Raw genomic sequence first — 27711 nt, forward strand, 5'->3', positions numbered from 1 at the left:
GATACGAGTGGTTATTTTGTTACTAAGAGCTCGTACGGGCTCCAGTTGGAGAGAACTTTTCTTGATTAAGAGCCGAGGCCCGGAAACAAGCAAAAATGCGTAGTGTACAGGCAAGTTGGTGTATGTTTACGATGATGACGTGGGGATTGAATCTGGGAAACAAAAAAAAAATTGTACACAAAGAAGGCAAAAAAAAAAAAAGAGACAGACGTTCTCTGTATGTTTTGATTTGTTTTTGTACAAAGTTTAGTTTTCTTTTTTCTTATTCTCTGGTTTTTGGTTAATGTCATCATAGTAAACATTTAAGAGGCTTCCCGGTAGCCGTGTTAAATACGCCGAAATTCGTTTTTTTTTGTACCAATTGTAGTTATACAGAATATAATCTTTTCGCTCAATTAATATTTTAATTGATTTAGTCGGCATGTTTTCGCAAACTCATGATCAGATATTTATTATTAAACCATGTAATAAGACTTCTTAAAATGGCCGCAAGATTGTGGGCTTTTTCTTTTTACTATTTTTCTAAATATGCACTGATTATATACAAAATATTTTCCTCGAAATATTTAACATGCCGCTAGATGTTCGCTGCTGGGAACCAGTGTCTAGAAAGCAGCTCGCAGCGAAATATCGACCCAACAGAAACAAGAACGTGTAATTAACATAACAATGGATTGTAACCTTGTGTATTTTCTTCGTTTTTCATTCATTTTGTGTATGTATCTATGGGTGTGACGATAGTGCATTGGGGTATACAAATGGTTAATTAGACCCTTTTGAGCGTCATAAATCACAATACAAACTATAAAAATGCTGGACCCCAGTACCAAGGACATGCGGATGAACCTTATGGAAACCTTAATGTACAAACGCCGCCGAATGAGAAACGTCGGCTGCAGCTAAGATGCTTCCGAACGGTTTCCTTTTTTAGACAAATGCGAAACTATTGAATAAAGCCCCCTTGGACGTTAAAGTGAACACGATGACTCACTTGAGTCTTCTTGCTTCGCGAAATCTATTTCCTTTCCTAGAATACAGTTGTGGATATAAAAAACAAAACTAATGTGTTGTGTAAACCTTCAGAAATTTCAAAAATTAGAAGTGAAAGATCATTCGTAACTAAGCGAGCTTTACAAGGGAGCCATAAGCTAGCCAGAAGTAGAGCGAGGGGATTGTTGAAGTCTTAAAAAAACGTATCCTCATTTCGTGTAAAATTCTTTTTTTTTTAGGGGGGGGGGGAGGGGGGGAGAGTTAGGATAAAGCTTTTACAAAAGAATAACACATAAAGGAAAGAATACGAACAGCACATCTTCCGTTTTGCTTTAAGCACGCGTATATTAATTTTCCGCAGGCAGATATGCTATACGTGTTGTGCGCTTTGCGCGTTATTCTCCCGAAAAAATTATTAAAATTTCACTTTTTTAGAACGTTGAGAACCTATAAAGTGTACTGTATTGTCACGAATCGACTGACAATTGATGATGCGACGAAACACTGAAGCAAAAACTAAACGTTTAATAGGACGAACCTGTACCCAAACGAGATAAGACTGAGCGGACGTCGATGGCGGCCTAACGGCAGGACCGAGCGCAGGATCGGACTAACTTATACGGCGCGGCGCCGCTCCTTTTGATCCTTCGCTGGGAGCCTAGAATAATCTGCCTCGATCCCTCTCAAGATATTCATTCTGAACATGAGCACGCTAGACGCTTCTCCAACCTTATCGAATCTTCTATTTACATAAAGAAAGATGAGAGCACATGCAGTGCGGGGATCGAAACCGTGCCACCTGCGTGTGAGCTCAGTGCGCTACCGACTCGACTACATAAGTTCTTCTTTTTTCTAATTTTTTTACTAGACTTGGTTACATAAGCATGCAATAATATCGTCTAAGCAAACCAAAAATTGGAAGTGCGAGACGAATTTCAGCGATTTGCTTCTCTGTGAGATGACGTGACCATATTCTGAGTGTGAGGCTTGGCGAGGCAGACGGACTGATGAACTATACGCTCTAGGTAATGTTAGATGAAAAGGTCATTTTGAGTAAAAAACAGTTTCTAGACGCTCGTGAGCTCTTCATAAAAAAAAAAAAAAAAGAAGGCGAGCTAGATTACGAGAAAGTAGCGTCTTTCATTTAAATGATCTTGACCTTCGTGATACCTTACCATTTTGCCTCGTAATTCATCTAGGAGTTAGCCGATAGCTTTGCTGTCGGCTAACCTGTAGACAAGGAAGACTCCAAAACACCGAAGCTTTCCAGCGACTTTGTGGTTTTTCCCTGAAATTTCACTGACTGGTTCAAACGTTTGACAAAATTAAACCACAGTTTGATTGATTTAGGTTGCGCTCCAACTTTCATTACTAGAAGAAGTTAAAGCACGCTAGGTGTCTCGATTTCTTATTCTAGTATTAATTACTGCAGCAATACTAAGACTGCCTAAAAATAATTTTTGGTAAATAAATAATAGAGGTCATTTGGTACGCCCTAACCTAGAACTAAGGATTCATTCAGAACACCTAAAAATCGTTCGTCCTAAAAAACCAAAAAATCTTACAAGGCGTTTACTTCGCAATTACCGCAGCAGCGCAGTCGCTTGAAGCTCGTTGCATATGGTGCGATCCTGCACTCAAAGTTTTGGTGTCGCGCCGCAAAGAGCTTACGGACACACTACTGCATACAACTGCTACAAACGTTGATTTTTTATTCTTTTATTTTATGCAATGCGAGCGTTGTTGCAATCGCAGAATTCGAAAAAAAATTATCGATTGGAGAAGTAACAGAAACGGTATCTTTGAGTGCCGCTGCAGCGTAACACAGCTTTTACCCAAACCAACGGCACTAACATTACGTTACGCTGAAAGTATGCATCCTCACTGTTCACAAAGATCAAGCGTCAAGTTTTGGACACCGTTTAAAGAAAATCAGAACATGTAGAAATTAAAAATAAAGGTATTGAAGAGCTGCTTTGAATGGTCCTTCTAAGCTCTTGCGCAGCGGTGGCTCGTGATTTGTATAACCTGAATTTCCGCAACAACAATTCTCCCTTGCAGACTTTAAACTGCACTGTTAGCAAGTCCCGTGTATTTAGTGAATATTTGGGGTGAAAAACACGCTATTTACACAAATTAACATAAATTTACACATTGAGTAATGGGCAATTTGTTCAAATATCATACGAGGTTGTAAAAAACGTGTTTTGGTTCGGTCATACTCGCATAGCCGTGTAGCCGACCTCGAAAACACACATCACCCCTGGCGGCTACCGCACCATTGCCGGCTGTCGAAGCATCGGAAAACTTGGGGACACACCGAGACAGGTCCGTGGAGACAAATGCCACGGAATGAAATATGTCTCGGAGACAGATAGGCACCAAAAGCAATTACGGCATGTCGCGGAATGGGGCGAACCCCGCGCTTACGGCGCTTACTGTGCTCACTGCCATTTTTTCTGGTCGTTGGCAATGCGGCTTCTCTTTTGTCGCTCATGTTTATATTTATTTTAGGTGTCCTGATAATAGTTTCTTACACACCACAAATAAAGTCATGGGTCTAATTACTCGTTCTAAACAGCTAAAATGGATATAAAAAGCGTGCCCTCGATCTGAACACGTGACATTGCAGTTAGAAGCTGGAGCCGGTTTGCTCTCGTTGTTTTTGTTTGGTCGCAGAAAATCTGGCAACAACGCACTTTTAACATAGCGCCGGTATTGTTTTGGTTTGACCGTACGCGAGCAGCTCGTCGGTTTGCGAGCACATGTCGCGAAGACGTGACTGGAGAAGTGCCCCTGTGAAGTTCCCAGAAGACGGAAAGTATCATTCGTAATCGTCGCTTGTGCTTTGAAAGCGAAGGGAGTCACAGGGTCCACGAGTGCGCAACTACAAGCCAAGGTTCACGACAGCGCTGCGTTGACTTCGGCGATCTCCTTAAGGAGATCGCCGAAGCTCTTTTTCGCATCACCGTGTTGCACCAAACAGAATTCTGTTTGGTGCAACACGGTGATGCGAAAAAGAGCTGAAACGTTCGTCGTGCATGGTGCGGTGCTTGGAAGTAGAAACCCGCACTAACACGGAGCGCAAATTGGTTGTTGTGGGGTTGAGATTCAACGGGTTCAGTCCCGTCGTCGTCAGCTGATCCGGTCCAGCTGGTCCGGGTGGACGCAGCGAATGTTTTTAAAAGTAAATCTTCCTTCGCCTCGTTTCAAAATGTGGAAGTATTCCGACGAATAGCGTGAGTAAAAAGCTGCGGGTGTTTTCAACTAAATTACGTCGTTTTAATTGAACAATGAACTCCGGATTGTTGTCCTAAATCTGCCGTTTTTATGCTTTGTGTTGTACTGCGTTTGCACAGCGACGTGTTTGCACAGCGACGCACACCGCTTGAGTAGATGATTCGGTCCTGCAAACGAGCGGTTATACAAAATTTCAGGAGAACTTAAGTCACCAACGATATTTTCCTTTAAATTTCGTGTGAGTTTGTTGCGCACATCATGCGGTGTGAATAAATTAGGGCAAGATTTCGTACCTGCCCCCAGATGCATGAACTGAGGCCATTTTTTACGTAGTGAACATAGTGCTTTTTCTTTATTTTGGGAAGGGGCGTTGATGCATTTATTATGGTATAATCACTTGTGAGTTGAGAAATTGGAGAGAGCGAGCAAGCTATCCCAACTTTGTCTCTTTTCTCTCTGGCACTGCCCCTAGTTTCTCAAGTTTCAGCTTCAGTAGGCATACCAACTAGCAGGTACGAACTGCTGTAAAGCAGGTAAAAGGCAGGGGAAGTCAGTAGGGTGCGGACTCCGTGTTTTGCGCTTTTCGCAAGGTGGCTGGGTAAATGCTTTTGCGAGGTATGCGAAATATGCAAGCGATTTTGTTATGCCCGTCGTTTGCGTCTCTCCAGCAAAACGAATACGATGATCTACAAAGGCGCAGCCACAAGCCAATGTTTACGATAACAGTGTGTTTGCTTCGGTGGTCCCTGTAGTCGTATTTTACACTGCTTTCTGCAACACCGTGTATTGACGAAGAGCTGGAACGGTCACGGTTTGTGCTGGCCTACCGGTTGACAGAAACCCGCATCGCCCGCATCGGCACCGAGTGCACTTGGGCTGTTGATGCCCAAGCCTTTCATCCGCGGCTTGTCACCAGCTGATCCTGCTGCTTAACGGTGAGGAAGCGGCGAGAGTGACCTCTGAAGTAAACGTAAATCCTCGTTAATCCCGTTATCCGGTGTCAAAGTGTGGAAGATGTTCAACCTGTACTTAGGGCGGGAACTACGAGCTTTTTGCCTTGCTTTAATAAACGAAACCAGACCAACGAGATAACTGCCTTGCGTACTCCAAAATGACGGAAGCAATAGGTTACAACAGGTTGAGTACGTCACCGGGGATGTAGGCGAGACGGTGCGCACTGTTTAAACGCTTGCAGTATCCAGGAGTGGTGCCAGGAAAACGAGGTCAACAGAGAAGGAGCTCGCGATTCAGCATAATGCAGTGCTGCGGCCCGTGAATCTTCAAAGTTCGGGGTGGTGGCGGTGTAAAAAAAGACGCATCAGCGCCATACCAGTGATCACGAGAAACACCGGTCACAAACTCCCAGGCCCCACCGCTCCACTCGACACCGGCACGACATACGACAATAAACTGAATCAAAACGCCCCAATAGTGAAGGCGTCTGCTTCCGTACTGCAACTAGCGGAAGTAAAGTGTTGGGCGGATGTCCTTCACAAGAATATATAAAAAATACTTTGCGCGAGGATCATTTCCGTTCATTATTGAATACATAATGATAAAATCCCAATAATTTATTTTCCTATCTGATTCAAGCTTGTCGGACTGCACATAACAGTGGTCCAGCATGAAAATAACAAAAAAAAAACTTTTTCATGACCGGTTTAAGATTTATTGTTAATAGATCGTTATTTTTCGCAACAGACTAACATTATAGATTTTTCCTCCATACTTTTGAAATGCTAACAGTTCTTAAATATGGCTGTCCATTGCGCCGTGTTTTGTGTCTTCTTGTTCAAATCTGTAACGGTCAGTGACCAAAGAGCTCACCCGCACATCTCAAGCTTATATACGCTGCGGGGAGAAAAGCACGTTGAGTAGGAAGTGTCAGGGGCTGCGTCGTTGTTGTGTTTGTGTATATGTTGGTGCTGTGTAATACTAGTATTGTCTGTGACGTCTGTGATGTATGTGGGTTGGCGTCTACTCTAAGAAAAAGTGAGCACTTTCCTAGTAGCCATGCGTTTTGACGGCTGTAACTACCCCACAGGCTTACTTAACTACCCACTGGGCTCGAGCCATTGAGCGTTACCACCCTGTTGGCAAGTCACAAGCATGGGGTAGCCACGTCTTATAAACTCTTGAATTGAACATTCAAGTACATGCAGCCGTTCAATAGTAAAAGTCACTTCAAAAATCTCGAAAGGTACTTGAAACTTGTTTTCTTTGCGCCGTTGGTTACCACTTATTCAAATTTGAACCGGTCGAAAAAGGCGTGGGGCTCAGTTCGCCTAAACTGGCAGAAAACAAACATGCCAAACAGTATGGGCAACCTTAGTAGGCACCTACTAAAACCCGGGGCAGATAAAAAGTATCGCGGTTGTCCTTTTTGTTCAGTCGCGGGTTTTACCATGTACTTCTAGTAAACAGTTGGCAGCTGGCGTCGTGCTCGAGGAATTTAACCAAATCTCTAGAAAAGCACAGGAAGCTACGCACAGGCGTGAGTTGACTGGAATGTTCGCCGGACGAGATACTCTTGTCATCTTTTATTGTGTGGTTCAGTAAAGAGCGTGCTCTCATTAAAGGTGTGATCGGTCAGTTCTGCGTGGACATCGGTTGCGAATGGCCTCCTCAGTTCCGCCGAACTTGCACGCCTGTCATACCCATTTGTTTTGCTTTCAAGTGCAGTGGCGTATTAAGCATTGAACACCACGACTGAGGCCGGACAGGACGAACGTACACACATATCGTGGATCATGCCTGTGTATTTGAGTATTTCTCTGTCTCAGGATATATAATTCGCCTTCACTGGCTCATCTGGCACATTTCATTGAGCATACTCGATAAAAAATGCTTCGAACAAGTGTGTGTCATCCAAGGTGGAGTACTTCGAAGGGGACTAGGATTTCAGACCTTTCGGCACGTGTTTCTTTTACCTATATAAAAGATTCCAAGTAGATTTCCAAAAATAAGACGTTGGCAAACATACACGTGCTATTTAATTTAGACTTTTTTTTTAGAAAAAGTACTGCTGGAGAAGCCAGCAGGTGCAGCGCAGAGAACTATATTCTTGGCGTTCTTTGATGCTTGAGGCGGTTCAGACCCTTGAGCTTGAATGCGTTTGACAGCGTTGCGTCGAGTACCGAAAGCGACTCACGGGCACACCTGTGCTTCGTATGAAGCGTGGAATCCAATTCAAGGAATCGTCTTGGCACGCGATAGAAGCAGCAGGTATGTCCTGGTTTCTCGCTGCCGCAACGCAGTCAAACGCAACTGTCTGAACCAGGCTTCAGATAATTTAGCATACGTATTTCGCGTTCGCTGTAGGTGAAGGCGCGGGTCCGAAAACGGCAATTCTGCACTGTCCTCTTGGCGCGAGCGCGAGCGCATAGAACGAATATTTGAAGGACACGCGCTTGAGAGAAACAATTGAAGCGAAAAGAAGAAAACTGAAACAACGCTTCGGGAAGGACCACTGATCTCAATGACAATTGCTGGATCGCGCTTGCCGCTCCCGCAAGTGAAGCCACCGGGCTTCACTCGCTTGGGATACGATTTGCCGTTTTTGCTAGCCTTTGCTGCGGTTTTCCAGCGTGCTGACGACACGTTTTCTACTCGTTCGTCGTCATTCGCCGAAGAAGTTTTTTGAAGACTCTGTGTATTGTTGAGACTTGCCGTTGTGAACACGTGGAAAATTTTACGAAAGTGCAGTGTCGCAGGAAAAAGGCACAACGCGTCGAAAGGAAGGGCTGGCGGCGTGTTCAAAGCTTCCTTGGCACGCCGAAGTGCCGTGTCTCTGTGCCTTCGCGCGCTTGGATACCGACCAAGAACCGACGCCGTGTGAATGTGTTTAGCGAGTGCAATGTGCGTGAAGCCGTATCAAAAGGTACAACTCGTCGAAAACGTGTCGCCGGTGTCGCGGCGTGATCAAAGCTTCCTTGGCACGCCGAGTGGTGCATCTTTGTGCCTTCGCACGCTTGGATACCGGTCAAGAATTGACGCCGCGCCAAAGTTCTGAACGTGTGTCGCGCGTAGATGCCTTTAGATCATTTATATATATCGGCCACGGAGTTCTGGATCGTCCAGCTGTTCCGGTGAGTTGCTATCAATAAAAGGGGGAGATCTGTACGTGTTCTTATGTACTATATTAACCATGGATATGTCCCAAATCTACTCTAATAGATTCCGTGGGAGCACGAATAGGGCAACGTTGTGGAGCCAGGGGTTTTTTCGAAAGCAAAAGTACAAGACGGCGAGAATGAAAATCTTTGAAGCGCGGCCGATATGGTCGTGTGCAATCTGTTGACCAATTACAATTAGGCGAGCCGCGCTCAAACGTCAAGCGCAATTAAGTAGGTTGATAATAAGCCAGCACTGATCAGTGATGAGGAGCTGTTGTGCACGGTATTGTGTAAATCGTCTAAGGACGAAAAAAAGACGTACCTTCTCCCCATCTTCCGTCGCTAGTGGACGCTGGATTAAGCTCGTTCCTAAACCGCGAGGGGAAAAGAAGCTGATCCAGAGGCACGAACAGCTTCACGCACATTGCACTCGCTGAACACATACACACGGCGTCGGTTCTTGGTCGGTATCCAAGCGTGCGAAGGCAAAGAGACACGGCACTTCGGCGTGCCAAGGAAGCTTTGAACACGCCGCCAGCCCTTCCTTTCGACGCGTTGTGCCTTTTTCCTGCGACACTGCACTTTCGTAAAATTTTCCACGTGTTCACAACGGCAAGTCTCAACAATACACAGAGTCTTCAAAAAACTTCTTCGGCGAATGACGACGAACGAGTAGAAAACGTGTCGTCAGCACGCTGGAAAACCGCAGCAAAGGCTAGCAAAAACGGCAAATCGTATCCCAAGCGAGTGAAGCCCGGTGGCTTCACTTGCGCTGCAGCGAACAAGCGGGGAAGCGCGATCCAGCAATTGTCATAGAGATCAGTGGGAAGGACCGGCGGTCGGGCTTCGCTAAAATCGCTCAAATCACCTGCGAGCGCTCAGTGTACTCAACATTTACTCAACCGCCGCTGAAGTCATTCGGATATGTAAAAAGAGAAAAGAAAATGCATCAGCGTGTTCAGAAAGTTATGATAGCTGAGATTGGTTTCGGTAATTAATACAATTAATTAAACAGGCTTCTGTATACTTGAAGAGTAGGCAAGCGAGAAAACGAAACTGATCAAAACGTGGCGTCTTGCGACTATTCAATTTGATTTATAAGCTGCAGTTCACTTTTTCAATGGATTACATAAGAGATACAAGCGCTTTCCTAAGGGCAGTAGAGGAAAATAATATATACGGATAAATCTTGCACAGTCTTTTCTTATTTATGCAAAATATGACAGTGGTCACCAGCTTAATCGGTCACAGAAAATACAGCAGCATATTAGCTGGTGGTGTTGACTAGTCATGTATGTAGGAATGTAGAGTGTCAATATCTCATGTTGTACCTTGTGCTGTTTGTGACCGCGTTCATGTATAATATTGTATGGTGTCTGTATGTCGCGTATCTGTGAAGTGTGGTGTAGAATATGTAGTACGTGCATGTCAGGCGAGGCGCTCAGAGCGAAGATTGTTGGTTTCTTTTTTCTTAGTTTGACCGCTGTCCGCTAGGTGGCGCGTGTCGCCGCCCAATTCAAGGAGTCGCGCGTTTATGTGTCTACTTATTTGAGTGAAAAGCATGGAGGCGCTCCATAGCTCCACGGAGCAGCCACAAAGGGTTCGGTTCTCGGCCTCTCGTCCCAGTGGGATCAGTGGATCAGTCCCATAGCCAGTTGAATGGGTGTTCCGTGTGGTGAATAGTGCGTGCACGGACGCGGTGGGGATTACCAGGGACTTGAAAGTGGATAACGAATGCTAACAGGTGAGCAGGAGCGTTGAACGATCGAAACCGACGCCGCTGGAATCGGTGATGCCTCGCCTCGCCGCTGTCAACCGAAAACGCCGGATCACTTGCGGCAAGCACAGCAAGCAGATTCTATGTTCAATGAAGACATCATTTCATTTGTCGCTAAACGATTCCTTCTTTGAATGTTTTCTGGCCGCGAAGTAAATGCAGCCGGCCGCGGAAAGCAGTCGCGGACAAACCCCCTCGAATGCCCCCCCCCCCCCCCCTCACATCGCCGCCCCTACTCGTAATAGGTGCGGTGCCGGTGCTTCGATGCGCGTTTTTTAATGTTTCAGTGCGCACGGAAGGCAGCGAACGCGCGTGCGCACTTGAGAATCGTATTTTAGCAAAAACGGTCCAGCTCGCTAGGCCTTACTCGTATTGCTCCACTGTCGCTTGCCAGCCGCCATGTTGCTTTTGGGGGTGCTCACTGTGACTACCTGTTGATTTCATGCCGCGTGACTACGCATGGGGTCGTTAGCATTACTAAGCGGGGGGGGGGGGGGGGGGGGGGTAGCGATATCTTTGACGGCTTCTGACTACCCCAAATGTACTACCCTACGACTACCCTTTTGTTGAGAGTGTACTCGTGATCGTTTGCAGCGTAATAGCAGACTCGTTTTTTTTTTTTTATAGACTGCTAGAAATCTCGTTTGGTGGTGTAAGTTACCGCCCCATTCCAAATAGTTCGCTCGATTTATTTATTCATGTAAGTTCGGCATCTGTTTTTTCTGTCTAGCGGCTCGCTCGTAGGTATACCGACGCCCCCAACCGACGACGAAGCACGTACGTACGTACCTTTGCACGTTTACCTTTGTACGCTGGGAGACTCTTTACTGTGTATAAAAGCATCGAACGAGAACAGACGCGTCCTGTGTGCTCTCAATTCGGCTAAAAGGCGCGCGGCTCGCTGGGCTCGTCTCTCGCCTGCTCTCGGCTGCTGGCCGCCGTGTTTTATAAGGAACACGCTCAACCGTGTTTCGCGGAAGGCAGGCACGGTGTATCGTGTTAAGTTTGCACGGCACCTCATGTGTAGACGAATAACACACATGGCTGCGTGTAAAACGAACACGTTTCGACGTGTCCGCTATGGGACAAGGTTTACACGTCTGAGCGTGTTAATTTTGCTACGAGTGCAGACTGCGCACTGTGCAGCCTTGATCATTCTGATTTGCTGATCTCACGCGATTTCAGGAGTATATCTCCCACAAAATCTCGCTTCAATATCGGTTGCAATGTTTTAACGTTCATCCGAATCTGGTAGAGTTCAGCCTAGGTAGGTAAAGGTGAAATTACACTGCCAATTACGCTGAGATATAGTAAGTACCTTCCGTGATTATCTTTTTTTTATTCCCATAAGCCCTTTTGGTTAAGATTGTTAGCCACAATGTAATATTTACAAATAAATGAGTCAGTAAGTGCACTGCACGACCGAGTTCTCGGTAACGCGACATAGGCGAACTTTCACATTTTTTTTATAACGAGTGTTGAGAAGTGCCAACTTTGACCGCTTTCGTTGGTTCCATCTTGGGTTGGTTCCATGAAAAAGCAACTTTTTCCGATAAATTTAGCGGTTAAATTTCTTGCCAAATTTAGCGCGAAAATATTACCCTCGGGACGTCACATGTGACGTCCCGTGTGACGACATTATGGGAAACCTCCATAATGCAACGCGTGGTTACGGTGACGGCGACGGCGACGGCGACGCCGCTCAACCTGGAAACTGGCGCCAAAGTGCTGCGCTCTGAAACGGAGGATGAGGAGCCGAGATGCGACAAGCAACCGAGCAGCCGACAGAGTCACAGCTGCTATTATTATCAAGAGGCAGAAGACCCGGATGTATTTGAAACCGGAACTGAATCTCAATCTCGTGATGCAGTATCTTGGAAATAATATAAGTGTTTTAATAAATGAATATTTTAACTTATATTAAATTTGTTGTTTTAATATTAAATAAAGTTTAATATCTGTTCCATTTTATATATCACTTATGATGATGTTTTGTATCATCTTGTTCCTACACGCGGTGTCTTATGGTGGCTTCAAAATCTCCAGAACATATGAATTTTAATCACGTTTTGTAAAATACGGGCGCAATACTCGGCCTAAAAAAATAGAAAACAATATCTTTAAGCCCTAATGAATAAAAAAAAAAGTAGGATGAGGTCGATAGATGTTCTTTTGTTACATGTCAACGAATGTAACAACTGCACTGCTATTTGGTCGGAGACAGAAATCATTCACAAGGAGAGGAATGATACAAAAAGGCTAGTAAGGGAGACGGTGCGAATAAAGTCTTTAGGTAATTGCATAAGCCAGGCGTCGCTACAGTTCGGTAAAAATTCCAAAAGTTTTTTAAAAATATAGTTATATTTATGTGTATATATATATGTATATATATTTTTTTTTTTCTTTTTTTCTTTTTTTCTATTTTTTTTTTTTTTGGGTGGACAGAGGGAAACGCTGTACTGTTCAACTTTGCACCGTTTTACGTTAAGTGCGTGTCATCCTTTCGTCGAGGAGAAAAGGAAAACAATTTAAGTAAAAAAAAAAAAAAAAAGAAAGGTTTTTTCTTTTTTTTTTTGTTTTTTGTATGTGTTTGTGGATCCTTGTTACTTTGGAAGAGGTAATGTTTCTTTTGTTATATTTTGGGGGAGATTGCTGAGTTATCTTTGTGAATCGGCATGAAGGCCGTCCATAGCGCTAGTTTGGAATTACAGGGTTTGGCGTTTGGACTGTTTAGAGGTTGTCCCCTTGTGTTGGTAGTGACTGTCTGGAGGGTTTGGCGGTTGAACTGGTTAGAGTTGCCCCTTTGTGTTGGTGGTGGGCTGTTTGTGGACTATATAAGGAGGAGGACTGAATAAACCTGGTAGCTGAGTTTGAGACGTCGTCCTGTCCCGTTCTGTTTCTTCGACTTTTATGTTTTTCTACCCCAGTCTCAGGTATATTCAACATGGTTAACATCCACCAGCTCGCCTGCACCCTTACTATTGTATTTCTTTTCATGATCCTTTTAACCATGGCCTCCGAGATTTTTCGCGTGCTCAGCTCCGGCATGGGCAAACGCTCGGCTGCCCAGTAGAAAAACCGAGCCAGTTCTCTAAATCTACGCATGGGGCGCCTATAACCAAAACAGAAACGGAAACATAGTCAACTTAAAACGCGGTGTCAAGTCTGAACCTGGGGCATGAAGCTTGCATTTGCGTTGTTTTCTTCCTCAGAATAGAGAGAGAAAAGGCAATCTCTCCTGATTCGTATCTTTTGTTTGCTGCTCTGGTCTTTGCGTTGTTTTGCTGGATGTTACCTCGGAATGCAAGATTTAGGGCGAATCTAAATTTGTCATCTGCAGATATTGCTTGGGCTGGCGGGCAGACATGGAAATATTTTGTCGTCATGCATTAGACCGGTTTTTTGAACTTCACTTACGTGCACGGACAATTGTTTTACATCTTTCGCGCTTAAAAAGGATCAACCTTCAAATTTCGATCAACTTCTTCCAGATTTGTGCCCTTTACTTAAAAAAAATGTAATAGATTAAAATTACAAATTACCGAGCCTCAAATGTAATGGATTACCGTTACAAATTACTTTCGGTGAAAAGTAATGGATCACTTTACTTGTAATATTATATCCTACCTTCACGTTACTTTTCCTGAACACTTCACAAGAAAACAATAGAAGGGTGTGTTCAGCTAAGGACGGTCATGGTGGTGTCATGCCGATTTTTTGTTTTCAATTATATTTTTATATGAAGTAGCGAAACCCGTCCATACAATGGGACAAACCTTACTTTTTCAAGATACTTTCTTGTATTTGTGAGAAAAATCGCATTCGAAAGAAGGTCGAAAAAACGATTTTCCCAGCTGCGCGATGACGCAACTTTGAAGGCCAGAAGAATAAATAATGCAGCTTTCTACTCAGTCAAATGTTTTTCGTTTAATGTACGCATACTTTACTGCCAGAATTAGTTAAAGTTAACGTATCTGAGCATATATTTCAAGTGAAACAAAATGCCAAACTTGGATTCTGGAGCAAATCTTACATAATGAAACATTTTTCAGCGAATTTTTAAGTCGCTTTACATTTATATATAAAGCGGAAACCTTTTGTATCGACTGTTTCATGATTTCTGAGCTTTTAACAAATTAATTAGCGTTGTACTGTTAAAAGTGTTTTCTGCATTGCACCCGGAAATTTCGTCAAAATCGAAAAAGTAAAACTTTTGCGACTTTTATGTGGGAATTAAAAACAAATCATTCTCGATTTTTTTTTAAATTTTGGGAAATGGGCTTTTGGCGACCGGTAATTCCAAATCTTCAAAGATATGTTGCATTATTTTGTTGTAAAACAAGAAAATAAATCCGTACCCAGGTCGTGGTCGCATCATTTACCGCTGGGGCGTTTCTGTCTTAACGACTAGTCGAACACGAGCGACGCATGCCACAGTAGCCACACATGGTAATATTAATGCCCAGGCGCCACGAAGAACTCTAAAAATAGCACGTGAACTTGGTTTAATCGCTGATGTGGATTATATTGCCAATGAAAACTGAACGTTGCGGCGCGTCCGATCCATATTAGGGTGTTATACTTGGCTGGTTAGATGTTCATCGTGCTACCATTTCAAGTTAGTACTTTAATATTAGCACTTAACTGACAAAACAACTTAATTCGTATATCTGGGCACCACTAGAAAGCTTGCTGACAAAATAGTTTGTTTCCTTTCTCCAGGCATCGCTTGCAACGAGCGACATTGCGGAAGCTTTCCTACCGATGGCGGGCGTGTCTAGGGCAGAACGATAACAGCTTATATCTAAAAAAAACAATGGCGAATGAGTGGAGGCCAAGGTTGAGTTAAAGGGGATTTAGGTAGCGTTAGCGGTTCACCGTCGAAGGCACCAGCCAAGTATGCGAGCTCGGACGCTACTCAAGTCGCTCCAACAGGATCTCTTGCGACGCCTCATCCGCATTCAGAAAAGTAATGATCCGCGAATGGGTCAAGGAGGGGGGGAAAGAAAGTTATCAATCTGGGGAAACTTTGTTATGAAATTCCAAAAGGGTCCATAGAGTGCAAAAAGCTGCAGGTATTTATTCGCAATCAGAACGCTGTCGGTGTGAATGAGCCTGCGCCGCAACCGAATGCCGTAAGCCGTCGCACGCGCACAGGTTCGTTGTTCACTGTAAACAGAAAAGAAAGAAAGAACTGCTGATCAGTCGACCGGCCTACACAGCGGTAAGGTCTTGCCAATAAAGAGGACGTAACACACGTTTTAAAATAACTGGAGTTTAATTAAAACGATGATTTATATAGAAACGGAAATAATATAATGGGGTTCACAAGTACTGAAACGTGGCAATAAATAGTCTTAGCACTTCACCCTGCCGGTGCGCAGGCGACAAAATGCAATAATCCCTAGAGAATACACAGAAGAAGAACAATTACTAGACAACCAAATGCTGAACTCCTAAAATTCTGAATTACTACCAACTACACTGCAATACTGAGGAGCTAGCGGGTGAAGGGAATGTCTAATCCGTCACTATCCGGGAGTTACGGCCTCTTCCGTTGCATTGTCCGAAGGAGGTGGTACCGGTGAATTCCACGGCGGGATAGTGGGGAGCTCGATGAGGCCAAACACACACTCACACTCACGCACACTTCTTGCAGAGGCTTCCTCAGCACGGACCTGGCCAGCCACCGTCGCTTTTCCCGAGCTCGATCCACTTTTTCACAGATCGAATATCACGGCTCCAAGTCCGGAGCAGACTTCGTGTTCACACAGGTCGCATTTCATGAGAGACGAAAAGAGCGTAGTTAGAAGCGCGACGCGATATATCAAACCAGGTGCAGGAAGTCCTTCAAACCGTTTGTCCTGCGGGGTCTTGTTTATATTGAAGGGCATAGGAATTTGGAAAACTGTGATGTACGCCTGGGTCGGTTTCCGGGTAATTCAACGAGAGGAGTCTCTAATACATCTGGGGGGAACCGGATTTGTTGACACAAGCAATCTACTACAACACGTTCAAGGGACTAAGGGATTCTTCTACTCAGAGTCCGCGCTGCGGGCCACGTAGAAGGAATTCTCCTGATCTGAGTTTTAATATTTCCACATGTGAAGCGGCTGGATTCCAGGCACCCTCTTGGGGGCGTCCTTCCACGCTAGTTTTTTTTTTGCTCTCGGATTGCCTCAAGCTTGCCATCCGTAGGCTTGGCAACAGAACACTCTTGCCGTGTTCTGTTGCCGAAAAGATACACTTAGTCATCTGGAGCTCACTGCACTGCAACTTGTGGATTTGGTACCGATTCTTAAAATGGGCGGCCGCTCCATCGCTCACGCAAGTGAGGCGAGAGTAGATTGGTTTGTTGTCCGCGAGGTGTGCCTTAATTTTTGACAAGGCCAAGCATGCATGCGCCGAGTCATGAGTTAGATCGTCACAAATAGCGGCATGGCTTTGCGCCGACTTCCTTGAGATTACAACGCACGTGGAGATACTGATTTGTTTCTTTCGCTTATGATACGCCTGTACCTCGTCCGCAAGCACCACGGTCCAATTCTAGGCAAAGTCAAAGTGGAAAACAATAGCACCGCTTTCACAAGACTGCTTCTCGTCATGTATTGCCTTTGCTTGCACGCGTCGTAGGTAGTCGTGAGGGATGCACTTTATCACAGTAATTTTTAAGACCCTCGATAAACGCTGCGGCCATTCGCGCCTTCCTAATTAACTCAGTTAATTCCCATGTGGCGAAGATTACCTCCTCATGATGTCCAATATTGAATTTTTTCCATGTCGATTCTTCCGCTCTTGGGCACTGGTCGCACTTGCCCAGCAAGCAAGGGAAAGTGGGCTGCGGACATACACAAAGAACCTGCACATCTTATGCGGCAAGTGAATCCCCTGTCGTATTTTTCAGCCCCACGAGACATAGCTGGAACTTGGCACAGTAGGTACAAACACACACCTCCCGGTGTGGCAACCATTTGGCCCAATGAGGTCTGAAAGATATAAACTCTGTGAGGCCAATCTCAAAGCTGGGGTGGGCAAGTTTGTAGACGCCGTATGCTTCGCGCGGGGACCGGGTAATGAAGCGTTTTGGAACGCATTGGGTCTCTTCATTGATTTTCACATGCACAACATCTTCCTTATTCAGGCTTTGCCTTGAGCAATCCAGCTTGCCCGTTTTGAAGTACGCAAGCACTGCATTAACATTCGCTTCACCAACCTTGCATCTACACGCCTCGCCTCCTCCGTTCTTTGTATTTGCTCTACCGTGGGAAACGCTGTTGTCCCACTGCAGGATGAATGACTCTGGTGTGTGTTTACCACCGCCACACGCCCTGCAGGTTGTGTTCACACCACGCAGGGGGCGCCACCGGTGTCGCGTATCGCTGTCTCGCGTAGGTGAGACACGGTCGCTTTGGGGGAGGGGGGGGGGGGGGGGCTGTTATTTATTTTGTTGGGAAGTCTGCATCAAGCAACACTTGTTTTCCTCCGCCGTCTTCAATTATGCTCCGGATTGGAGTCCAGCCACGCCATGCGTTACAATGCAGTGAGATACCACCGGCTTAACCTTCCATTCACACCACGCCATTTATCAGTCAGGCCAGAGGCTTTCGTAACATCGTTCGGTCCTAGCGGTTCCTAGAACGACGAATCAAGATATTTTGTGAGCCAAGTACTCGTATTAAAGAACTAATCTGAAAAGGTAGCACGAGGCCTCCCTATTGAAAAAACCAGCTTAAGCTGGTCCCAGCTTCAAGCTGGGTTATTGCCCCAGCATGCCCAGCTTGGCATGCTGGTCATGCTGGTTGATCTGGTCATACTGGTCATGATGGTTGATCTGGTCCCAGCTTCAAGCTGGGTTATTGCCCCAGCATGCCCAGTTTGGCATGCTGGTCATGCTGTTAAACTGGTCATGCTGGTGAACTTCCCAACCAGTTTAACCTGTTTAAATTAATACACAGAATAAAAAAGCCAAGCTCGTCAGAAAAGCCAACTCGGCATCCAATTTATTATTTTCGTACTTGCGGCAGCCTCACATGAACTCAAATGCTACACATCCTCGGCGCTGACACAGTACTAACCGACGCACAGATTCTCGGTGCAAATTGTCTACAATGTTAATAAAACCAGATTGCTTATCTCTCAACACGAAAAAAATACTAGACACAGGCCAAAAACAGGCAATAGCAGACGAAAATACTACACGGACGAGAGAAGCGAACCTGGGTCCCGCCAGCGATGGGGGCGAAGCGGCAACTTGCGTGGTCGGCAGAGGCGAGGAAATCCGTGTGGCTTGGATGGCATTGGCGATACTCCTCGGCACCGCCGTCATTCTTGGGCACACACACGTTCGAAGACACGAAGCGACGCCGCAGTCGGGACGTCTGACATCTTCCCGCACTGAACGGACTGCCGCTCGCTGTCTTCTCAAAACCCGCTTCGCTTGCACCGTCGTTCAACTAGTCTCCAAACAACGCGCACACAGCCGTCCCTTCGATCTGCCCTCTGCCCAAGCTATCCAAACGCGTCTTCGATTCTCCGTTTCTACCACTCTCTCTCTCTCTCTCTCTTTTCTCGCACACAAAGGTAGCTTGCAGCGCGCCTGACGCGCCCGGTGGTCTACCAAAAACGAGAGGACAAAGAACAGGACGTGGCCTCGTTCCAGCAGCCGACCTTGTCGCGCGCGCTCCCAGCAATGCCAGTTCGGCTATCTCTAGCCGACCTTGGCGTGCGCGCTCCCAGCATGACCAGCTTGACCACCACGATTATTATTTCGACCAGATTCACCAGCTTGTCTCCCAGCATGACCAGCTCGTCTCCCAGCTTGACCACATTGGCTCCATGGAAAACCAGTTTGACCAGTTAAGACCAGACTGGCTCCCAGCTACACCAGATTGAATCTAAAACCAGATTCGAGTGAGACCATGCTGGTTTTTACTTAGACCAGACTGACCAGCTTAAATTCCAGCTTGCCCAGCTTAAACCAGCTTGATTGCCAGCTAAACCAGTTTAATTACCACATTGACCAGTTTGACCACCTTGATTACCAGCTTGACCACCTTAATTACCAGCTTGACCAGTTTGATTTTCATGCTGGTTTTTCCAATAGGGGGGGCATCTAACCAGCCAAGTATGACACCCTAATAAGTATCGGACGCGCCGTAAAGTTCAGTATTCATTGGCAATATCAGCCACATCAGCGATTAAACCAAGTTCACGTGCTATTTTTAGAGTGCTTCCTGGCGCCTGGGCATTAATATGACCAAATACGAATGTTGTGGCATGCGTTTAACACAGAAACGACCCAGCGGTAATTCATGCGACCATGCCCTGGATATACATTTTTTTAAACAAAATATTGCACCATGTTTTTGCAGATTTGTAACTATCGGTCATTAAGGGTCCATCGAGTAATATTTAAAAAAAAAAATTAAGACTGATTTTTGTTTTTTATTTGCGGCATAAATATTGCAAAATAGTGACTTTTTCAGTTTTGACGAAAATTCCGGGCGCAATGCAGAAAATACTTTCCAGAGTAGAACGCTAATTATTTTTTACAAATTCACGAAGCATTAAACACTCGATACAAAAAATTTCAGCTTTACAATATAAGTTTAAAGTGACTTAAAAATTCGCCGAAAAATGGCCTCATTATGTAAGATTTGCTTAAGAAGACAAGTTCGGCATTTTATTTCGCTTGAAATATAAGCTCATATGAGTTAGCTCTAACCAATTCTGTCAGTAAATTATGCGTGCATTACACGAAAAAAGTTTGATGGTGTAGAAAGCTGCATTACTCATTCCTCCGGCCTTTTTTTTTTTTCGACCGTTTTTTCGACCTTCTTTCGAATGCGATTTTTCTCACAAATACAAGGAAGTATCTTGAAAAGTAAGGTTTGTACCGTTGTGTGGACAGGTTTTGCTACGTCATATAAAAATATATTTGAAAAAAAAAAAATAGGCATAACCTCACCTCACCGTTCTTATCTGAAGACACCCAGAAACAATATTGATGTTTTCAAAAATGTTCTGCAACAATCCTTCAAATTTTCATACGCAGGAGAAGAAAAACACAATGGAAGGCGATGGGAAGAGACAGAGCTTACTCGGCGTTGTTTTCTTGATATGTTTTTCTCCACATATTTGTAAATGCCTTGCATGCTTTTCTAGTGGTTCTAGTGACCGGTCCTACGAAACATAGTGTTATTTTTTCGGCTCCTCTCCACGATATTATTTTTTTAAATTATTTTATTGAACTTGATATGTTTATTCTGCTGAATTTCTTGCTCATATTGCTCCGGTTTTTGTTTTATGGACAAATTTAATAGGAAGTAACGAGTAATTAAAGTGTTTCGCTACCCATTTTTTGTAACTAAATTACATTACAAATTACGGTCACATAAAAAAAGGAACGTGGCAGTTACAAAACTCCTTCAAAAAGTAACGGATTACTTCCGAAGTCTCACTTCTTCCTTACCAAAGGTCTGTGCGGTGTGGCGAGAGACGAAGAGCACATATCGCGCGGCTCCTAAGTTTCGTACAATGTTGGTTCGGTACACCGGCGATAATGGTGATGACGACAACTCGCTGCTATTTCTTTGTATTGTTTTGTTTGGTAGCGAGCGCCATCAAGCGCCCCCGAGTAACAGTCCCCACCGGCGAACGCCAAGGCCTAAAGAGTGGAGCCACTGCGCGAAAAATCTCGAAAGCCATGCTTGAGCCATGGGCTCCGAGACTGTTGGCGCGCAAAGCTCCCCTCCGGCCCTTCCAAACGCTTGTTTGCCCAGCAGAAGGAGCACATATAGCACAGCTTCCCTAAGCTCCGCAAGATGGGGCGGGTGCAGATTTCTTTATAATGCTGACACCAGCATCATGGACGACGATGACGGCAATGACAGGGCGCCAATGCTCTCTCTCGCGTGAGTTGAAACGTGGTGGCGCCAGTGTGCAAATAGCCCCCAGCCACTTCCGGTTCGAATCTATACGGCGGGTATTGCAGTACTTCCGAAATCCAATACACACGCTATCTTCTGAAAATGGCGACCTACAGCACTGTTAGACTTAATTCACTCCTATGATAAAATAATATGATCAGTAAAAAATTGGGAAATATACGTGAACCGGAAGTGTACCGGTGTTACACAGCAAATGGCACCACTGAGTTCGCTGCCAGACAAAAAAGGGGCACGTACTGGGTAACCGAGGAGCTACGTTTTAAGCCCCGGAAACTGATGCCTCGGGGGTGGTAGCCGCCTACTTCGACTGAACCACTTCCCGCAGCCCGCTGCCCTCACCAAAGTGGGTGACCACACCCCCAGACTGAGCAGACTGCCTGGGCGTTACCATCTGAAACTGAACAGACCGCAAGGTCACCTCGGCTCGCTGGCTCACTCGCTGTAGCCGTCCCCGAACTTCCCAAACTCGGGCAACGGTTTTCGTAACGATCAGAAGAATATGTCGCCCTCATCTTGTATATTATATTGTCACATAATCACAATCATCTAGACGTGGTCCCGCGAGCCTACATAGTACGGGCTGTTGCCTTTCTGCGGCGCCGCGGCTCTCCCGAGCCGAAAAATTATGATTAGGAGTATTAATATCTAAAACGTTAAACGTGTGCACGTGGGATATAGTTCGGATTTGCGTTAACGCTGCGAAGGCGCGCGAGTACGTATTCGTATATACGCCAATGAAATGCCGCTCGGCTGGTGCACTGGCTCTGGCAGTGCTGCCTTCCAACCAATAGCAAGGTCATGGCGAAAGGGCATCACAGAAACACTTAAGAGCAAAGCGAAAGGGCAAAACAAAAACGATGGGTACAATTGAACGAAAATATCACGGACGAATCGATGTGATTTAAAGTTACAACGAATGAGAAAACCAAAGACCTCAAACCCCTCTTATCTCCTATTCAGAAAAGCGATCTGCGAGGAAAAAAATGAGCATGACGTATCGCCCGCTCAGACTCACAACGAAAAGAATATTTTTGGGTCAGACACTTTACTGAGACTCGTTATTGACTTGCGATTATACATTGTTCAAAATCATTCAAGACGCAGTTTGTCTCAAAGCACACAGGTGTGCATTTATTATATATCTTTCCCGGTTTTTAGTGAGAAAACACTTTGATTTCAACCTACCGTTTCCTTGAAAAAGTAATGTCTGTTGTGCTGAGAAGCAACCACTATAATTCGGGCAAACAAGCGCATTTTTATCCGGGTAGCTGCCCAAGCAAGTTCGATTATAGTTATTCCGGTTCTGTACCAGCGCCATCGCGCCAGAGAAACAACCTCGATACATTTTTTTCTCTCAGTCTCTCCCGACCAATGAAGTGATCGCAGGAGAGCTTTTCCCGCCAAGGATCTCGGAGGTCATGCTTAAACCCCGCCCAGAGTTGAAAATGTCAGGAATGTCGCCCTAAGTCTTCACAAGAACGAAACCACTCTTTGAGATTGTACGCAGCGAAACCCGTCAATAAGCTATACCCATGACAAAAATGTCATATTTATACATGAAGGGCCAATTTTTTCTGACGTTTGTCAGCCTCTCTTTATGCCACTTTTTTATCTGATGGTTTGTTAAAAGCACACACTGTCGTAGCAAGTTTTTTTTTTTTTTTTTTTTTAACTGTGTTTAGATTTGAAAGTTGTATCCACGGAGCAAAACCAATCGACATAAGTTTTCCGGCGCCGTTCGCTCTACGCGTAACATTATAGAACACAGCTCGTAGTGTCGAGCGCCAGGCGAACTTGCCGCCCGGCGAAGTTCTTTATTCTTTATTTATTCTTTATTCAAAGATTACCCCGCATTGCCCGGAGGCGTTATTGCAGGGGGGTTACAGTTTTGAAAAAAATACATCTTCATTTGTAGAGCACACCTGGTCTTCAGACAGCCTATTCCACTTTGCAATGGTTTTAACAAAAAAAGAATTTGCATACATGTTCGTCCTGGCGTGATACTCTCGGATTTTGAAAGCATGGTCAGTCCGCCTAGAAACATAATGTGGGTGTTTTAAATATACTTATCTGTTAATGCCAGTTTTATTATTATATATGAGAAATAAAGACTTCAGTCTCAACTTTTCTCGTCGAGAAGAAAGCAGTTCCCGATTCAATTCGCATTTCATTTTAGTGCAGCTCTCCCTCCGCCCATAACGACCCAGTACAAACCTAGCAGCTCTATTTTGAATTCTTTCCAATTTGTCAATCAAGGTTACGTGCGGAGGGTCCCAGACGGCGCAGGCATATTCTAAAATCGGCCTAACACATGTTAAGTACGCGGTTTTCTTTAATTCGGGTTGTGAACATTTCAAATTCCGTTGAATAAAATTGAGCGCCCTGCCAGCTTTTAGGATGACATCATCAACTTGAGCATTCCAAGAACAGTCGGATGACAGTGTGACACCAAGGTACTTGTAGGTAGTTTCGTTATTTATTAGGGCGTCATCTATCTGATAAGCACTTTCAATTTTTTTCTTTCTCTTGGTAAAACTCAGGTGTACACACGTCTTTGGATTTAAGTTCATCTGCCACTTGGAACACCAAGTATTAATACAATCCAAGTCTCGTTGCAACGTAGCAGATCTTGTTCGTCCTTAACTTCCCTATACACAGCGCAGTCGTCAGCGAACAACCGTATAAAGGAGGAAATTCCCACGGAAATATCGTTTACATAAATCAGAAACAAAAGTGGTCCCAGGACCGAGCCTTGTGGGACTCCTGACGTTACGTTAACATACTCCGAACTTTTTCCGTTCAAGAGAACACATTGGCGACGTTGAAATAAATAATTTTCGATCGATCGGAACACATTTAAGTCTAAGTTTAACGACTCTAGTTTACTAAGAAGGAGCGGATGCGACACAGTGTCGAACGCCTTACGGAAGTCTAGAAAAACACAATCCGTTTGCCCTCCATCGTCAATATTGGACGCCAGTTCATGGTAAAATTCTACGAGCTGTGTCGTGCAAGATAGGCCTTTACGAAACCCGTGTTGTTGACTAATTAGTATGCTGTTGTTCGTTATATGTTTCGTTATTCCTGTATATAAAACATGTTCAATAATTTTGCATGAGATGGCTGTTAGTGATATTGGCCTGTAGTTTGAAACCTCTTTTTTTGAACCACCTTTATGAATATGGACAACATGGGCGATTTTCCAATCGTCTGGTAGGATACCAGTGGAGAGTGACTTTTCGTAGATTACATAAAGATACAACGAAATAGATCCGGCACAGCGCTTTAGTATACGGGGAGAAATACCATCAGGGCCACTTGCCTTAGTTTCGTCAATGTTTCTTAAAAGCAAGTCGATGCCCCTCACGCTTAGTTCAACTGGCTCCATTAACGGGATGGCACTTGCATGTGCTGGAGGACAGCTGCTATCTTTAGGTAGGAAGATAGATTGAAAGTAATCATTCAAGCACGTAGCCTTTTCAGTGTCGTCTAAGAGGACATGATGGTTGTGCACAATTTTGTTTATTCCTAAGACTTCGGATCCACAGCCTTTTATAAACTTCCAAAAAAGTTTAGGACTAGTTTTCATCCTGTCGTTAAGTCTTTTAAAATATCCTTCTTTCGCAATTTTTATGGATAATTTATACTCCTGCGCTAATTCAGACAACTTCTTCAAGTCATTGTTACTTCTAGTTTTCTTATACTTGAGAAATGCTCTCCTTCTTTTTTTAATTATCCTTAGGATACGTAAAGTCACCCAGGGTTTTTTCTTTTTTTTTTTTTTTGAGTCTAGTAGAGTCTATGCTTGGAACATAACGGTTCATAAGTTCAAGCAGCTTGTTCTTAAATACACACCATAATTTGTGGACGTCGTAATCCTCAGCTAGGCATTCAAAGACCGGCAAGTGGTCAAGCAGCTGCTGAGATATACTAGTATAGTCGCCTTTCTCGAAGAAAAAAACTTTCCTTGTTGCGCATGTCGTCGGTCGGATGATTCCTGATTTGACGCTTGCAATGACGGCTTTATGATCACTTATTCCTGGTATAATGGTGGCGGAATCTATAAGGTTGGGTGAACTGCAAAACAAAAGGTCTAATATGTTATTATTCCGAGTTGGATCCTTTACATATTGCAACAGTCCATAAGTATCTACGATGTTCTTCATTTCTAGATTAATCCGACTACTAACTTTGCATGAACAAGTGCCATCATTCCATTTCAATTCTGGCAGGTTAAAGTCACCTGCAAGTAAGATAGGGTGCCGAGAGGCCTCCGAAACGATTTCAAACAACGACTGTAACGTCTTTAAATCTGAATTCGGTGGCCGATAAAACGTTCCGACAGCGTACGACGAATTGTCAGATAAAGTAACTGAGCACCCAATTGACTCGACATCGTCATGATCAATATCTAGCCTAGATGATTTTAGAGAGGAATGAACTAGCAAAAAAACGCCTCCCCCGAGGCTGGGCCTATCCTTCCGATAAACAATAAATTCGTTTGGAAACACCTCACTATCGGCGATAGTCGGGTTCAGCCACGATTCTGTACCAAATACGATGTCAGCTTTTACAGACTCGAGCAGGGCAGTGAACTCATCAACTTTGTTTATTACACTCCTGCAGTTTATTACGACAGCAACTAGATCGCGGCAGGCATTTTTCTTATTCTTACTGGGGCGTCATTGTTTCAAGAGTGGAACGACCTCTTCTTTTTCTGTGTCCCATGTGAAAGTCTTTCCGTTAATAACAAGCTTATCATAAGTTTGCTTTACCTTGTTATTACTATCTGCTTTTTTGACCTTCGCGTATTCCCACAATCGCTTTCGAATATCTCGGGTCTCAGGGGAATAATCATTATCAACGCTGTAGGACAACCCCTTGAACTTCTTAGCGTTTGACAAGACGTCCTGTTGTTCCTTATACGATGCGAAATTTACAATGATTGGCCTTTTGAACTTTTCATTGTATCGACCAACACGGTGTGCTCTTTGAACCGTCTTTAGTTCGATCCCCAAATTGGCTTTGCAAATACTTTTAACCAAGCTTTCCGACTGGTTCCACGTTTCCGAACGGTTGTCGTCATCTATTCCATAAAAGACAAGATTTTGTCTGCGACTTCTGTTTTCGAGGTCAATATTTTTGATTCTCAGATTAGCTACTTGTTGTGCAAGGTCTCTTATTGCGTTTGCTTGTTCAGACACTAGTTTATTAACCGCTTCGACCTGCCCCTCGGTTGTATGTCTGTTGTTCGCCTGATATCCGCCTCATGGATTTCGGCCTAATGTCATTTTAGTGACTCTGTTTAAAGGTCTTCAGATTTTCATCCCTAAAAATGACGATACGGTTTCCTTACAAGCTGGAATTGCAAGTTCCGTTCTATATATAGCTAATCGCATGAAATTACCCCCATCTAAACCGCATTCGAAATCAGGCTCCCAAACGTATTTCTTTCTTCTCAATGTTTCGCTTTAGAATTGCATCCCAAATGGGATTTCCAGGGGGCATTCGGCTCCGAGAAGTTTACGGGGGCGTGGCGCGCCGATAACCACTCCCCTCCAGTCCAAAAAAAGTTCGGATTTCTAAACACTGAAAGCGGCGCGTAAATTTAGCAAGTGAAACAAAAAAAACAACAAAAAAACTACATGGTAAACACACCGATTCCAGATGGGCAGGGAGACAAAGCTCCCTTCTAACGAAATACATATATTGTCCACCGCCTGGGAAGCGACCTGCTGTTCCTTTCAGTGTTTCGCAGGGAAAGCGACAAAAAAGATTATTTTCGTCCCGGGTGGTGCTCGCTCTACACGTGGCCTCCGAATAGTGTGCCTAGATTTCAGAGTATTCCCAACTGCTCGATCGAGGTCACGGGGTTCAGGGGCCATGTTCGCAAGACGAGCTGCAAAAACAGTAGACAATCTCACAAGCATCTCACTATTTCCGACCGCTTTCCTAACACGACGCAGACATGATTTAGTAAACAGCTATGCTGGAAGCATCCGTCATTAAATTTCAGACGTTCTGCGTCTGGTTTTAGTTGCTCCCTCCCTTCATTCTAGGCATTCCCTACCTTAGAACAGTAGCTTTCGATCGTTTCGTATGCAAAGCGGATGTGCCGCCTGGCGAAGTTTTTCGTTTGTTCGCCTCTTTAGATACTTCAGAATGGCAGAATGGGGGAGGGGGGGGGGGGAGGCGGGAGGCGGGCAGGGGGGGGGGGGGGGGGGCAACACTTTGGGCTCCTCGAGCAGCTCGGGGTACCCAAAGTATTAAGAACTCCTATTCTATAACTCACAAACATACAGAAAAATGTATAATGGGGAATTATTTTTTTCGGTGAATTTGGAGGCGGTTTGGTTTCCGGTTTTGTAGCAATTCTTGTCGTATATTCATGGGCATGCAACTGCGATTTCGCCTCTCCCGCACTAAAGACCCAAGCATAGAGAGCATTTATGTTGCTATAAATCCAACGAGGGATAGCACAATAATATACACCCTTGCAAGTGGAACCTACGCTTAACCTCGAACCGTGCGTCCAGGTGAGGCGAACCTACTCTCTAGCCAGAACAGAGCATTCGTTGCTTGTTGTAAAATGTAGCCAAGCGTCTTTTGTGAAAGAGAAACACAAATGTTAAAAAATACA

The sequence above is a fragment of the Ixodes scapularis genome, unplaced genomic scaffold (assembly GCF_016920785.2).
Source record: "Ixodes scapularis isolate PalLabHiFi unplaced genomic scaffold, ASM1692078v2 PGA_scaffold3__209_contigs__length_174095766, whole genome shotgun sequence".
In the NCBI taxonomy this organism is placed as follows: Eukaryota; Metazoa; Arthropoda; class Arachnida; order Ixodida; family Ixodidae; genus Ixodes; species Ixodes scapularis.